Below are 15,622 nucleotides of genomic sequence, written 5' to 3'. Positions count from 1 at the left end.
AGTGGGCTAGAGATGGAGCTGGTTAGCATGTTAAGTGCAGACAGGTGGGTTCAGTTCATTCAATACTAGTTTGCAGACAGTTCATACCTGATGTATCTCATGATGTCCTGAGGATCAAAGCTGGACAGTGGATCTCCCTCCATCTAACAGAAGATGCCTGAGGCCACAACTAAGGGAGTTATGTTTCTTGGGCAGGGGGAACTCAGGAGCAGGTGAGTGTCACCGTTGGGTATCTGAGGTAACACCCAGGAATGTATCATGTTTTGTGTATGTATTTGATCTTTCAGTCACAGCTACTGTGGTTTTGTCAGTTGGAGAAAATACCAGAGGTAGGGGTCTTGGATTTTCTGGACAAGGAGTTGGTGCATTCACTGAGGAATATAAGATGGAAGGAACAGGAAGGAATTGTTAGGTGATGTTGATGCCTGTGGGATACTAGAAGTATCTTGGAAGAACTCAGTAAAGCTGGTGGCAGCTGAAGTAGAAAGCCGAAAGCCCAGGCTGGAGATTTGCTTTTGGAAATAATGAACATAAGAGTTGAGAATGGGAACTGATTCAGGGATTAGAATGGTAAAGATAATTTAAATGGAGGTATAAGTATAAGGTGATTTAAAAGTGATGGGAGATGGAAGGAAAGGATGGTTTATTTTTCTCTTTAAAAATTCAGATTCTTGACACAGTAATGGTTGAAACCATTTGAAAAAGAGGAGTGTAGTGAGGCTCAAGGAAAGGTTTGGGGAGATGTCCTTAGGAGACAAGAGGAATGAGAGTGGTTCATTAATTTGTTCAGCATACATGTGACGAGTGGGAACAAAAACCAACATGGTTGAAGTTGACTCCAGTCATTGGAGAAATGAGTGCCCACAAACTAAGTGTCCTGTGGGACTAAGGCCAGGGAGGAAAAGATTTTTAAATTAAATTTAATGATTTCTGGGTTTGGAAAATTTAGGTTAGTGTTTATTTTCCACCAACTGTTTCTGTAGAGCATCAGGAATAAAGCCAGAGGTTCAGGGGTGATTGGGCAATAAAGAGTTTAGTTTAAAAAGCACTTTTGGAAGATTACCTAGTTATTCTGCAGTTCCTTCATTTCTATTGATGATACAGTGCCCCTTATGAACCAAATCTATCTAGTGACCTCTGTGTGCCAGAAGCAGTTCTGGGCCCAGGAGATACAAGTGGAGAATAAGAACAGACTCCTTTGGCAGAGATGTCATTAGAGCATGTGACAGCCAGCACTTGTGTGTGTGTGTAGTGTGTTGGGGTTGACATACCTAGAACAGATAAGTAACTTCAGGTAGTGTTAAGACCTATGAAGACAAAAATACAGAAAGTGTGACAGGATGGGAGTAGAGGACCCCTTAGAAAGGTGGTTAAAATAAATACGGAAATTCCCTGGTGGTCCAGTGGTTAGGACTGTGAAGGGCGCCAGTTCAGTTGCTGGTCAGGGGACTAAGATCCCAGACCTAATCTTTGTCAAGTTAAATGTTTTTCTCAAAGCGAAAGGTAGTTCATAATCTAAGAGAAGCGTAGTTTATCAAACTGAGAAACTAAGAATGAAATCTGGAGCAAAAACTTCTGTCTATGGTAAGGTAAAGGGATGTCTTGTCAACCAGTGAAAAAATGGTTCTCATGTATGTTAGTGGCCTGTAGATTACCACAGGCATGGTATGTGGCTTGAGTTTTTTTGTTTGCTCGTCTCTATGCAATGGAGATATGCCCCAGGATGAAGACTTTGCTTTTTTAAGATTACTCAAAGATGAAAAAATGTCCTCCAGACATGATTACTTGTAAAAATGGCTTTTATTTCTCAAGAAATTTTTGGTTCTATGTTATAGTCAGAATTCAAAGTTGACTTAATCTTATCTCTCAGCTTGGGCCTCTTTTGGGCTGAAGCCATTGGAGAAAGGGGCATGCTCCCTCTGATCTCAGCTTTCTCCTTGAGATCAAGGGCTTGTAAGCTGCAGTTTCAACTCAGTGGGGTTTAAAGGGTAGACAAGAGCGGGGGGTGGTGTTTCCTCTTTCTCCTGAGGCTTCCTCTACTTCTGAGGGCCCTACAGACAGGATCCCTTGCTTTCCCTCACTCCTGAGTGGCTCACATCTGGTCCACAGGAAAAATTCCCACATTCCTGGCCTCAACAACCTGAAGTTTCCTAGGTTTACAACTGCTGCTACTGCTGCTAAGTCACTTCAGTCGTGTCCAACTCTGTGCGACCCCACAGATGGCAGCCCCTCCAGGCTCCCCTGTCCCTGGGATTCACCAGGCAAGAACACTGGAATGGGTTGCCATTTCCTTCTCCAATGCGTGAAAGTGAAGTCGCTCAGTTGTGACCAACTCTTAGCAACCCCATGGACTGCAGCCCACCAGGCTCCTCCGTCCATGGGATTTTCCAGGCAGGAGTACTGGAGAGGGGGTGCCATTGCCTTCTCCGAGGTTTAGAACTAGAAAGTAGTAAAACTATTCTAAGAAGGTTGTATTGAATACTTACAACTCAAATTTTTTTTACAAAATTTTTCCCTTAGACTCCTTTATATCTTTGATTTGGCTGAGGATTCTAAAAGCTGTGACCAGATGTGAGCCACTCAGGAGAGAGGGAGAATGGATAAACAATAAGATCCTACTGTATAGGATGGGGACCTGTATTCAATATCCTCTAGTAAACTGTAATGGAAAAGAATATAAAAGGTACATATGTATAATTGAATCACTTTGCTGTACAGCAGAAATTAACATTGTAGGACAGCTAAAGTGTTGTTGCTCAGTCATGTTGGACTGTGAGATCTCAAGGACTGTAGCCCACCAGGCTCGTCTGTCCATGGATATTCCAGGCAAGAATACCAGAGTGGACTGCCATTTCCTCCTCCAACTACAATTTTAAAAAGCTGTGACCTGCTTCTTGGATACATACTGTGTGTGTGTTTGCCTCCATGCTTAGTTACTCCATTGTGTCTGACTCTTTGCAACACATTGGACTGTAACCCTCCAGGTTCCTCTGTCCATGGGATTCTCCAGGCTAGAATACTGAAGTGGGTTTCCTACTCTAGGGCATCTTCCCAACCCAGGGATCGAACCTAGGTTACCTGTGACTCCTGCATTGTAGGTGGATTCTTTACCCACTGAGTGTCTGTTGTTGAGTCACTAAGTCCTGTACAACTTTGCCCCATGGATTGCAGCACACCAGGCTTCCCTGTCCCTAACCATCTCCCAGAGTTTGCTCAAATTCATGCCCATTGAGTGGATGATGCCATCCAATCATGTCATCCTCTTCTGCCCTCAATCTTGCCCATCATCAGGGTCTTTTCCAGTGAGTTGGCTGTTAGCATCAGGTGGCCAAAGTATTTTGAGCTTCAGCATTAGCCCTGCCAATGAATATATAGGGTTGATTTCCTTTAGGATTGACTGGTTTGATCTTGCAGTCCAAAGTCCAGGAGTCTTTTCCAGCACCACAATTCAAAAGCATCAGTTCTTCAGCGCCCAGCCTTCTTTATGGTCTAGCTCACATCTGTCCATGGTGGTGGTGCAGTTGCTAAGTCACGTCCGACTTACAACCCTGTAGACTACAACCTGTGAGGCTCCTCTGGTCCATGGGATTCTCCAGGCAAGAATACTAGAGTGGGTTGCCAGTTCCTTCTCCAGGGGATCTTCCCAACCAAGGGTTTGGACCTGAATCTCCTGCATTGCAGGCAGATTCTCTACTGACTAAGCTATGAGGGAAGAGGCATCCATATGATACTACTGGAAGAAACATAGCTTTTGACTGTGCAGACCTTTGTTAGCAAACTGATGTGTTTGCTTTTTAATGTGCTGTCTAGGTTTGTTGTAGCTTTCCTCCCAAGGAGCAAGCATTTTCTCTGATTTGATACTTTCCAGCCCACTGAGAGCCCTAACCATTGGACTGCCAGGGTATTCACAGCCCTAATCTTAAATGTTAAATTTGTATAGTTCTGGAAAAGATATCTATCTAGCACATGTAGAAGGTGTGTGATTTGCTCTCAGAAAATGTTTAAAATGATCTGAACTCTATTATATATAGTTACTATGTGGAGATAATTAAGTCCTTTAGGGGAAAGATCTTTTAAAAAAAAAACCTGAGGACTCTCCTGGTGATTCAGTGAATAGGCATTCCCTTGCCGATGCAGAGGACATGGGTTTGATCCCTAGTTTGGGGAGATTACACATGTTGCAGTCAATGAAAGCCCGCGAGCCCTAGAGCCTCTGCTCTACGAGAGAAGCTATTGCAACAAGCCTGTGCACCGCAACAAAGACACCAAGCGTGACCAAAAAAAAAAATTTTTTAACCGATAAGGTGTTGGAGAAAGGTCTAGCTCCTTTAAGTTAGAGCAGGTGGAAGAGGTGACCAAGGAGGAAGCAGATGGATACCAGGTGACAAATGGTACTATTTCAGAAACATCACCATCTTGGGCAAATGGGAGGAGGGAAGGCTTGTCAGTAAATGGTTCATCCAGCTCAGAGTGGAAAGGGCAGAGAGCAGAAACTGTTCATGGTCCTTCTGTTGCAGGGGAGCAGCCCTCAGAGAAGTAGCTCCCCAGGGCAGGAGAGACAGGAAGCAGGAAGCCTCAGAAGGAAGTACTGTCCAATTAGGAATGACTGGAGAGAAGCCTCTGGGAACATAGGCCTCTGAGGGAGCACAGCATGGTGCTCTGCGTTTAGAGTTGCAAGAGGCTTGAGATGGTGTAATTAAATTTCCTTATTTTAGAGAGGAACAAACTAAGGCACAGAGATTTATTGTAGATATATATATATTTCTTTGCTAATAAGGATTCTGACAACAGCGAGTGTTGGAATGCGCTACAATGTAAGGTTCCTTTTGTGAAAATTTGTCTTTATTAAATAGAGCCCTAATTCATCTATAGCCTAGATGTGGAAACAGTGCTAATCATACCTCATATAGTATAGAGATCTAAGATAGCATTCACATACATGACTAGCACTGGATTCTCTTTAAAGATAATAGCAAGCCATTTTCTGGTCATCTTAGAGCAAATCTGCCCTTTTCTGATTCCTCCTCTCCTCCCAAGGAAGTCCTATGAGAATATACTATGGAGTAAAATCCTCAATAGTTTAAAATTTTGAACAGTTTTAAATTTTGAGTAAATTTCATATTCTTCAGAGACAGCTCTTCAAACCTGCATAGGTGAACTCTGGGCAGATTTTACACTGTGCCTTCTGGTATTTTTCAATTACTTGGCATTTAGATCAATTATAAAATTTAGTTGTAGATGCAAGCATAGACAGGAATTTAGTATTTGCAAAATAAAAACCACCAACTGCTCAAAACATGATAATTATGTATAAATACCAGAAATAACCCGCAGAGAATTAAATACAAGCATCCAATTAAAATAGCTGGTATATCAGTGATGGCTCAAAGAGGAGACAGAAGTCACATAGTAGACTTGAACAGGAAAAGATTAAGGGATTAAGGTAAAAGGGACTGGTAAGGAAAAACTAAAGTGAACTCTATAGGAAGAGCAGAAAGAAACAGCAGTCACTTCCCCTAGAGCTGAGATAAAGCACCCAAGGAAGAGGCTGCCTCAACCCCCAGAGTTGAGAGCCAGATGTTGGAGAAGGTGCAGCATAGTTCACTGGATATTGAAATGTCTTGTTTCTGGGACTTGATGGGAAGCCACCAGAGGCATGACTCTGGGGAAGTCATTCCTGAGGATGTGCCTTGCCTAATAATGTTTTGAAGCTGCCTGAAGGGAAAGCTTCTGGAAAGCCTTTTGTAAAAGTCAACTATAATGTACATCATCCAATAAGTCACTTAGAGCATTCTCCATATTAAAACTTCAGAGTCAAGTAATCTAGAAGCATTTCAATAAAAACAAAATATACTAGAGTTAGGGCTTCTCTGATGGCTCAGACGGTAAAGAATCTGCAATGCAGGAGACCTGGGTTCGATCCCTGGTTCAGGAAGATTCCCTGGAGAAGGGAATGGCTACCCACTCCAGTATTCTTGTCTGGAGAACTGCATGGACAGCGGAGCCTGGCAGACTACAGTCCATGGGGTTACAGAGTTAGAACAAATTCCTAATATAAAAAACTCCCAATCCCAAATAAAATCAACTTAATTTTTTTAAATTAAACACTATACATTTCATGATATACTTGAATTTAATTGTATTTCATTTTATATAAGAAATAATAGATATAAATAATGAGAATTAGTAATTTTACATAATAATCATGTAAGAAATAATATTCCTTAACTAAAAAATAGGTCTTTAACTCTTATGTAATTCATTAGTTATTAAAGAATCCACCAAAGCATATAACAGCTCAGTTCTTTACATCCTCAATACATTTAGTGTAACTTAGTAAATCTCTACCATATTAAGATTCTTTTAGAAAGTATAAAATATCTCAAAATATTTGGGGACCTCCCTGGTGGTCCAGTGGTTAAGAATCTGCCTTCCAGTGCAGGGGACGAAGGACTGTTTCCTGGTCTGGGAACTAAGATCCCACATGCCTTGGAGCAACTAAGCCCCCGGGACACAACTAGAGAGAAATCCAAGGGCTGCAAAGAAAGATCATGTGTGTCACAACTAAGACCTTGATGCAGCCAAATTAAGTATTTTAAAAGTATCTCAAAATATTTGAAGAAAAATATTTTAAGATGGAGACCAATATAATATACTTTACATTTTAAAAATAGTTTATATTTTCCTGTTTCAAAAGCATTTAAGGGTGACAAAAAAGATACAGATGAACTTTAGTGGAAATTGCTAAGGGAAACAGCCAGTTTGAAAATACTACATGCTATATGAGTCCAATTATATGATATTCTGAAACAGACGAAATTATAGAGACAGGAAAAAGGATGGTTGAATATGTGAAGCAACAGGACAATTTTTAGGGTACTGAAACTATCTGTATGATATGGTAATAGTGGACACACACACAAAAGTGGATACATGACACTGTTAAAACCCACAAAAATTTATAGCACAGAGTGAACCTTTTTTAAAAAAAATTTTATGGACTACACTGGTCTTCCTTGCTCACGACTTTCTCCAGCTGCAGAAAGCAGGGCTACTCTTCACTGAGATGCACAGGCTTCTCATTCTGGCACTTCTCTCATTGCAGAGCTTGGGCTCTAGGGGGCACAGGCTTAGTTGTCCTGCTGCATGTGGGATCTTCCCAGAGCAGGGATCAAACCCGTGTCCCCTGCATTGGCAGGCAGACTCTTCTACTTTTTCGGCTGTGCAGAGTCTTCGCTGCTGCACAGGCTTTCTCTAGTTGCGGAGAGCGGGGGCCACTCTGCAGTGCGTGAGCTGCTGCTTGTGGCGGCTCCTGTTGCGGAACACAGGCTGTAGGGCACCCGGGGGTCAGTGGCTGCAGGTCCCGGGCTCTGGAGCACGGGCTCAACAGTTGTGGCCCATGGGCTTAGTTGCCCTGCAGCGTGTGAGATCTCCCCAGTTCAAGGATGGAACCTGTGCCTCCTGCCTCCTGCAAGCAGATTTTCTTAACCATTGGACCACCCGGAAAGTCCCAGAGTGATATCTTAATGTATCCAGATTTATTTGGGAAGTTGTAGTATATGGCCTAATATTAAGGCTCAATGTTATGTGTTGCCTTAATAGTCATGTTTATTACCTGGTAAAACTGGGAGGGCCTAGAATGGCTTAACTGTATGTCCTTCTCCTCAGTGTTCCCATAAATTAGTTCCTCTAGCTAAATCTCTAGCTTTCCTTAAGGAAGGGACCAGGCACAGTCAGTGCTAGTCCCTGAGAAGTGGGTTTCAGGTCCCTGCCAACTTGTGGAACTATTCAACCAAATTCTATTAATATTCAAATCAAGTAATCATATTCTTCACAGGAACCGGGGGCACCATGCCCTCTTGGTACTACAAATCTGCCTTCCATAGCCTCTGGTTGTTTCTTCTCTTCTTGAGTGTGACTTCCCTGTGGCCCTGAGTGGTACTGTGGTGTCCATGGCTACAAGTATATGTGATCACAGACTGATGATATCATCTGTCCCGTGTCAGGAGCCGCTAGCCTACTCCTATAGCCCTAGGGAGGGAACTCCTCTCTCACCAACAGGGTGAATAGGAGGCAATTAATAGGGGGACCTGAGGATGGACTGCAGATTGTGACAACATAATTTATGTGTATTATACACATATGAAATCACCTCACTGAAGAGGGTGGAGAAATAGGTGATTATCTAAGGAAATGGTAAAGTTCAAAATTACCATCTGGAAGGGACTTCCCTGGTGCTCCAGGGGCTAAGACTTGAAAATGAGTAAAGCCTATAAAACTAAAGACAAAAGGAACTGCATACAAGCACTGGATTCAAATTGATAAAATTGTTATCCACAGGGGTAAGGTTAATAATTCTGATACTTCCATAAATGTAAACTCAAACTGAGCAATCAGGTAAATGGATATCAGAAAATGAAAGCTAAGTTTCTTAGTGTTGGAGCAGGAGTTTACAGATAAGCAAAGGGAAAGGCTAGAATAATCTATGCAGCAACAAATTAAGAGTTGTTTGTATGGATCAGTATGAAGTCATGTTTAGCTTAATATAGATAGGGATGATTCTACACAGAGAAAGAGAGATATCGGTATATTTATTAGTTAAAATACACACATTTCTTTGCTCTGTCAGCTGAGAGAGTCTCAGTTCAGTTCAGTCGCTCAGTCGTGTCCGACTCTGCTACCCCATGGACTGTAGCGCGCCAGGCCTCCCTGTCCATCACCTACTCCCGCAATTTACCCAAACTCTAGAAGCAATTATACTCCAAACAGCAAATTTTGGTTTCTAATATCACTCTCCAATAAAAGTAACAAGGACACCTTTGAGAAATGACTGATCCTAGGACCAGGACAGGACAAGTTGAGCAGCTTGTAGTGTCAGAAAGTGACAAAAAATAAAATAAAAACTACATTGATGGAGGCATATCAAAGGGATACAGGAGCCAACTGAAAGGGCACCCAATGACCAAAGCTGGAACAATCTGAACAATGAAATGAAGATTATAACTTGGTGTATAAAAAATAAATATTCATGAGTCCATACTGCTGTAAGCAAATGACACATCCTCCCCACCCCACTAAATGCATGCTTAGCTGGCCTGTGAGCTGCTGCCTAAAAAGTTAGGGTCTGGTAACCACAGGGTCCTTGTTTCCTGGATATCACTCCAGCTGTCTTCTTTCTCTGCCTTTCCACTTAAATTCTGAATCAGTTTTTCAAGAATACTGTTTTGAAGGAGACCAAATTACTAGTATAAATAGCCCAATTATTAGCCTATTCAAGGCATCCACATGATATCAACCCCTTTTATACCAAACTTAGTAAAAACAAATCTTAACAGTGACCAGAAATAGTCCATGATTTCTCTCTCTGAAAGTCTCAGCTGATGCAAGGGCACAGTTTAGATGATCAGCCTACTCTTCGTGCAATGATCCAAGGCCATTATTTCCCTTAACTGATAAGAACAGGGCAGCAAAGAGTTTGGAGTTATATTGTTTTGCTGAATGACTATTCTTTGTGCTACTGATCATGGACAGATCCCCATGCCTGATACTCAGTAAATCAACTGAGCGGTGGGCAGGGTTGACATCTTCTTATTAAAAGTAAGGAACCCATCCAGGACTAAGCAAGCACAGTTACCTAGAGATAGACCGACGGGGTCCTTGTGAAGATTTTCTCTAGAAAACAGCTCTGGGCCTATTTCAACACGGGTGATTGAAGGTTAAAATTCATCATCATCAGGGGGTTGCAAACATTTTAACCTAAAAATATTTCAAACCAGGAATTGGGAATTATCTACTCTAGATAAACAGGGGGACAGTTATCCACAAACAAATTTTAATCACTGTAATTTCCTGGAGAATGTCTAACTTTATGACTATTTTTTCCCTATTTCTTTCATAGGCTCATATTGCTTCTGGATCTTCTTAAGTATTCATGTTTTCTAAGTAAATGTCCTGTCCTTGGGTCCCTTAACTCCACAACTTTGGAGAAATCGCACCCAAATTCCCTGCCCTACTATGCCATTTGTTTTATGAGGACACCCAATCTGTATCTCTAGACTGACCTTTCTTTGGGCTAGTGGACCTGTATTACCAGTATATTTCTGGATACCTTTTGTGACTGTCTCTCAGATGCCTTGATGTTATAGACAGAATTTATTATTTCTGTTGAACCTCCATTCCCCACCCTCCTGCAAACCTCTCCAGAAACCTGGGAGGTTAGTGTGGGCTCTCTGTATCTTGCTAATTTCATATCTAAATAGGTCTTGAGTTTTTCCTTTACATATGTGGTGCCTGTGTCATCATTTCTTCACTAGATGATTGCAAGTCTCTTGTTTTACCACACTTCCGTCTCGCTCTTCTGCAATCTATCCTCCATACTAATGTCAGAGTCAAAAACGTTTTTTTTCTAACAGTTGATTTTTTTTCTGACTCTAATACATGCTTGAGGTTTAAAGCCAAAACATTATACAAGAGTACATAGGGCAAAGTTTACACTTTGCACCTGACTCTAAGTCACCCAGTTTGCCTTCCCAAAGGCACCCAAAGCTATCAATTCCTTTGGTAAAGAATGTATTTATTTCTCAAATGCATCTACATTGAGACTTCCTGGTGGTCCAGTGGTTGGGACTCTGCACTTCCACTGTAGGCGGCAGGAGAACTAAGATCCTGAATGGCACGCTGTGCAGCCAAAAATAAATAAAATGCATCTACGTCACATCTTTCCTTGGCTCACCACTGTCTGTAAGAAAATGGTGACATTGAGAAGCACAATCCCTCAGGATTTTGTCCTATTTCTCATTCCTTTTAGCCATTCCCTCTATCAATCCAGATTTTCTCCCCTGTAAACATTTTTCTCTCTAAAAAGTCTAAGGTTTCCTTCCCTCTGTGATTTTGCATATCCTTTCTCCCACCAGGGTTGCCTTCTCCAAGTTCCTTCATCCCCATGCCATCCTTTTTTTTTTGAGTACAGAGTACCACCTCTTAATACTTCTCTAAATATATTCAAGTTCAAAAGACTGAACCTCCACAGATAAAGGTTATACTGTCCTCTCACGAAGCCCTTTTAGGACCATATATATGTGTGTGTATAGGGGCTTCCCTGGTGGCTCAGAGGTTAAAGCGTCTGCCTACAATGCGGGAGACCTGGGTTCAATCCCTGGGTCAGGAAGATCCCCTGGAGAAGGAAATGGCAACCCACTCCATACACACATATATAATTATAGCACCTATCACACTGCTTGGCCATGTTAAAAGCAGTACTGTAGGTTCCTTTGTTTTCTGAGTCCTCAGAGTCAATTTGCCTAATACCTAGTTGTTAACGAATAATGAATATTAGTTACAATGTAACTGCAACTAAGGAAATATTAGGCTGCATTACTAGCACAGTACTTAAAATTTTTAGTTCTGGCCACCATGTATACAGATAGACACTAAGGAAGAGTACTCTCTCTCTGACAGTATACTGTAAAATGTATTAAGAAGAGGTGGAAATAATACACAGAAGAACTATCCAAAAAAGATCTTCATGACCCAGATAACGATGATGGTGTGATCACTCACCTAGAGCCAGACATTCTGGAATGAGAAGTCAAGTGGGCCTTAGGAAGCATCACTACAGACAAAGCTAGTGGAGGTGATGAATTCCAGTTGAGCTATTTCAAATCCTAAAAGATGATGCTGTGAAAGTGCTGCACTCAGTATGCCAGCAAATTTGGAAAACTCAGCAGTGGCCACAGGACTGGAAAAGGTCAGTTTTCATTCCAATCCCAAAGAAAGGCAATGCCAAGGAATGTTCAAACTACCGCACAATTGCACTCATCTCACATGCTAGCAAAGTAATGCTCAAAATTCTCCAAGTCAGGCTTCAACAGTACGTGAACCATGAACTTCCAGATGTTCAAGCTGGATTTAGAAAAGGCAAAAGAACCAGAGATCAAATTGCCAACATCCGCTGGATCATCGAAAAAGCAAGAGTTCCAGAAAATCATCTACTTTTGCATTACTGACTATGCCAAAGCTTTTTCATGGATCACAACAAATTGTGGAAAATTCTTAGAGATGGGAATATCAGACCATCTTACCTGCCTCCTGAGTAATCTGTATGTAGGTCAAGAAGCAACAGTTAGAACTGGACATGGAACAACAGACTGGTTCCAAATCAGGAAAGGAGTACATCAAGGCTGTATATTGTCACCCTGCTTATTTAACTTATATGCAGAGTACATCATGCTAAATGCCAGGCTGAATGAGGCACAAGCTGGAATCAAGATTGCCGGGAGAAATATCAATAACCTCAGATATGCAGATGACACCACCCTTATGGCAGAAAGCAAAGAAGTAAAGAGCCTCTTGATGAAAGTGAAAAAGGAGAATGAAAAAGTTGACTTAAAACTCAACATTCAGAAAACTAAGATCATAGCATTTGGTCCCATCACTTCATGGCAAATAGATGGGTAAATAATGGAAACAGTGACAGACTTTATCTTGGGGGGCTCCAAAATCACTGCAGATGGTGATGTAGTCATGAAATTAAAAGATGCTTGCTCCTTGGAAGAAAAGCTATGACAAACCTAGATAGCATATTAAAAAGCAGAGACATCAATTTGCCAACAAAGGTCTGTCTAGTGAAAGCTATGGTTTTTCCAGTGGTCATGTATGGATGTGAGTTGGACTATAAAGAAAGCTGAGCACTGAAGAATTGATGCTTTTGAACTGTGGTGTTGGAGAAGACTCTTGAGAGTCCCCTGGACTGCAAGGAGATCCAGCCAGTCCATCCTAAAGGAAATGAGTCCTGAATATTCATTGGAAGGACTAATGCTGAAGCTGAAACTCCAATATTTTGGCCACCTTATGTTAAGAACCAACTCATTAAAGACCCTGATGCTGGTAAAGATTGAAGGTGGGAAGAGAAGGGGACGACAGAGGATGAGATGGTTGGATGGTATCACCAACGTGATGGACATGAGTTTGAGTAGGCTCCAGGACTTGGTGATGGACAGGGAAGCCTGGCATGCTGCAGTCATTGGGGTGGCAAAGAGTCAGATACAACTGAATGACTGAACTGAATTGAACACTGTAATGGCCTTAAGAAGAAAAGACTAGGAGGATACACAGCTCCCTTAGAATCTGAAGGACTAAAGAGGAAACATCTGACAACTAGTGAGTTTTCCCATGAGACCCAAGATTCTCCACCACAGTTCTTCACCACAGTTTGTCTTCATCATTGCTGAAATCTACTGTAACTTATTTGCATTAATAGAAGTGGATGAACTGAAGTCTGAAAACAATTTACTTCCCCCCTCCTCTTAAACTAGGCTGGATTCTAGGTTACTTCTACAAAGTCACTCCTGCCCACTTATATTAAAATATACTTTGTTGAGATAGGGGTACAATTGATGGGTCTGGAAGCTGGGCATAAGTCCCAGTTTACCTTATCTTCACTTCCACCCTGGAAGAAAGATGAGCTTGTGAATATTATTTATTATGAGGTTGGGAGGATACAGAGAATCCAGAGTAGGGACCATGACTTTTCATTTTGTGTCTACCCAGTGTCTAGGTGGAAGGAAATGTGACAAAAACTTTTAAAAAGGACTGAAGGAAACAGAAAAACCAAGGGAATAAAGGAAGTTTATTATTTGCTTTCTTAGAAACTGCTGACTTAATTTGGTTTTTAACTCAGATAAGGGGGGAAAAAACCATCAAGAAAAGCTGCTTAAAAAGACTGTGGGAGAGTGGATGAGTTCTAAGTTCCTATTCAATTCTTTGATCTATAAGTTTTATTTACCTAACAATACCTTTAAGTGATTAATGGCATTTAATGAATGTGTATTAAATAGAATCATAATCTAAAATAACAGTTCATGTAGCAGAAATGAACTGTTTCTGCCAAAAATTGAACTGATAGTTTTATGAAGACACTGGTAACAGGTTTGCAAAATGCAGCTTCAGACTGCTCCCTTGCTGGATGATGCTCTGTGGCTTAACTGGCCTGGTACAGGGCTGAGGTACCTTGCAATTTTTTTTCCTTTCAGATTAAAAGAAATCACAGAACCTTGCTGGGCTAACTTCTAGACAAGACTCAAATTTAAAGTAATTTATTGGGGGTGGGTTAAAGGGGCTTTTTTTTTTAGTTTTTTTCTAAGAGAATCCAGAGTGCTATTTCTGTTTTGTAGAGACCACAAAAGCCAGAGCTGCAGAAACTCAAATTTCAAACAGATAAAGGTGAAGAAAGGAGAGAGGAAACATTACAACAATAACCTATGCTTCCCTCCCAGTATGTCAGTAATGAAAGATTTCTTAACTTTTTGGTTCTTCAAACTATACTGCAGTCAATACTACAGTAGGAACTGACTTATCCAAGATTAGTTGTTAATGTCTTCTGATTATGTGATGTAATTCTAAGCTCAAAGGCTTTTTTGCCTCCTCTGCAGTACCTTGCTTGGAACAAAGCTTTGCTTAATGCACATTACCTTGATTTCATCAAGTATATAAAAACCAGAACAGTTGAATAACTTTTACTGGGAAGGAAAAATAACATTTTTATTATTTTTTTTTACATGATTTTCATGAAGAGGCCAACTCTTTGCCCATTGATATCTGTCCAAATGCTATGACACTGCAAAACTGAGATCACATAAATTGGTTTGCCCAGTTAATTTTGCCCATGATGCAGGAATATAATTGGGTAACACCCTTAAAATCCTACTGCAAATAAGCATACTTTCTTTACTCCACCTGTGATATGCCATGAACCCATTTGTATAGACTTTTACTCACTGAAAGTAAAATAAATATTTGTCGATTGATTTGGTTGATGCAACTGTAAGCCTTGTTTTCAGTTCAAAGTCTACATTTTACTGATGATCTAAAAATACTAACTCCTGTACATCCAATGTCTGGATAATGTCCTGCTTCCCGAACACACACCCATTCACCCTTTACCCCAACCCGCTCCTCGCAACGGAGCTCGTTGTGGGGACGACGTTTCAGGAGGGTATTCAGCAGGAGGAAAGACCGACAGCGCTACAGGAGCTGTCGAGGTGCTCTATAGCAGCTTTCTGGCTCAGAAAAGAGCAGCGCGTGGGGGGGGGGGGGTGTGGAGCAAAAGGAAACTTCGTCAAAGATACAAGTGACAACTCCCAATGGCGTCTAGCTAGATTCCGATCCGAAGCGGAAAAATGAAAAGGTTAGAAAATACTGGCAAGGTGGTGTCTCTAGCCATATTTAAATTCACGCTGTACTAGTAACAAGCCACATTATCTGCCTTACCCAAGCAAGCCCATCTTCCCTCTTGGAGTCGGGAGAGCGGTCCCCACGAGTCCGGAGTAATAACTAGGGGAGCCTACTGTGTACGTAGACTTCTTCAGAGGAAAGGAGCCGAGGGGCTCCGGCCCTCCTCGGCAATCCAGGAAACCCCCTCCCGCGCGCAGGTGGGCGGGCGCCCCGGCCACGCGGAGGCAGAACGAGGAGAGGGGTACCGGTGGCCCTCCCAGCGACCCCCGCCAGTCCCGCCAGGGGGAGCGTCTGCGCCCGACGGCCCGCGGCTGGGACCCGGCGGGCGGTGCCGGGCGGCGGCTCGGCGGCGCGGCTCCCCTCCCGCGTCCCCACCCCCTCCCCGCCCGCC

This window comes from Oryx dammah, unplaced genomic scaffold (assembly GCF_014754425.2).
Source record: "Oryx dammah isolate SB20612 unplaced genomic scaffold, SCBI_Odam_1.1 HiC_scaffold_20, whole genome shotgun sequence".
Lineage (NCBI taxonomy): Eukaryota > Metazoa > Chordata > Mammalia > Artiodactyla > Bovidae > Oryx > Oryx dammah.
The sequence above is the reverse complement of the archived record's forward strand: the minus strand, read 5'-3'. Positions refer to the sequence as shown.